Consider the following 1,191-nt stretch of genomic DNA (forward strand, 5'->3'; position numbering starts at 1 on the left):
ACAGCTGATTATATTGTGTCCACCCACATTAAAAGTGGGTCTGCTTTTCCCAGTCTACTGACTCAAATGTTAACCTGCTTTGGCAACGCCCTCACAGATACACCCAGGAACAATACTTTGCATCCTCCAATCCAATCCAGTTGACACTCAGGGTTAACCATCATGCCCTCAGAGTATTTAGATCCACAATTGAATGTATATGAAAATAGAATTTAGAAATCAAGTAATTAAAATATGGTGAATTATAAATAAAATGGAATGTTTCTTCAATTGCTAAAATATTAAATTATGTAATATAATAGAAAATATAATAAAAAGTCAAAATACAAAAAAATAGAAAAACAAAAAAATTTCAAAGGAGAGATCAAGCCAAGTATTTAACAGGTTTAACAGGTGTCTCATAATGTTTCCAAAAGAGAAGAAATAAAATAAAGAAATATTGAGGATCACTTCTTGGTCTTTTTGCTAAGATCAACTGTGGTATCTGTTTTTGTCAGTTTAATGTGTGATTCATCCCTTATCTGAGACAACATATTAAATGGACTTTTGGAACTAGGAGATGGACTAGAAAGTTGCTCCACCTACTTCATGCCTCCACACGTTGACTTGATATTGCAGTACTTCCACAAAAAAGAAAAGAAAGGAAAGATTGGGGAGAAATGTACAGTGTAAATATTTCCAGAAAATTTCTGAAATGAAGACAATTTTATTTAATGATTTGATGGTATGTTTGATATTCAGATTGACTTTGGTAATGTCAGTCTCAACTATTCAATAAAACTCTAATTTAGATATTGCTATGATAGTGTTTCGGAAATGTAAATAAAGCCCCTAATCGGTTGACATTAAGTAAGAAAGATTACGGTATTTTTTGTTATCCGGGTGGGCCTGATTGAATCAGCAAGAGAGAGAAGTAATTCCTTCAGTAGATGAGCTCATCTTTCCTATGGATTGTGAACTTAACCTATCCAGGCCCTTGAATCATAGAAATCTCTTTATATGTGTATGTAAGCATATAAATATGCATGTGCATATACACATATCTCTTTCATGCAGGTTCTCTTTGCCTTCTTGAACCACAAGTGTTATACCAATTGAATGGGCTGCTTTAGAGACTTCATTAACACAATAATGAAGGGAGCATGACGTTCAAAAATTTCAGAATACCTAAAGAATTAAAGAAAAATCAAA

At 32.9% G+C, this 1,191-nt stretch overlaps 1 non-coding gene across 1 annotated transcript; it reads left to right on the forward strand.

The window, feature by feature from the left end:
* Positions 1-445: 445 nt before the first annotated feature.
* Positions 446-642, forward strand: LOC114678615 (U2 spliceosomal RNA). The gene has a single exon (XR_003730045.2). It is a non-coding gene; the product is annotated as a U2 spliceosomal RNA (small nuclear RNA).
* Positions 643-1,191: the final 549 nt, after the last annotated feature.

Source organism: Macaca mulatta, chromosome 5, assembly GCF_049350105.2.
Source record: "Macaca mulatta isolate MMU2019108-1 chromosome 5, T2T-MMU8v2.0, whole genome shotgun sequence".
NCBI classification, from domain to species: Eukaryota; Metazoa; Chordata; class Mammalia; order Primates; family Cercopithecidae; genus Macaca; species Macaca mulatta.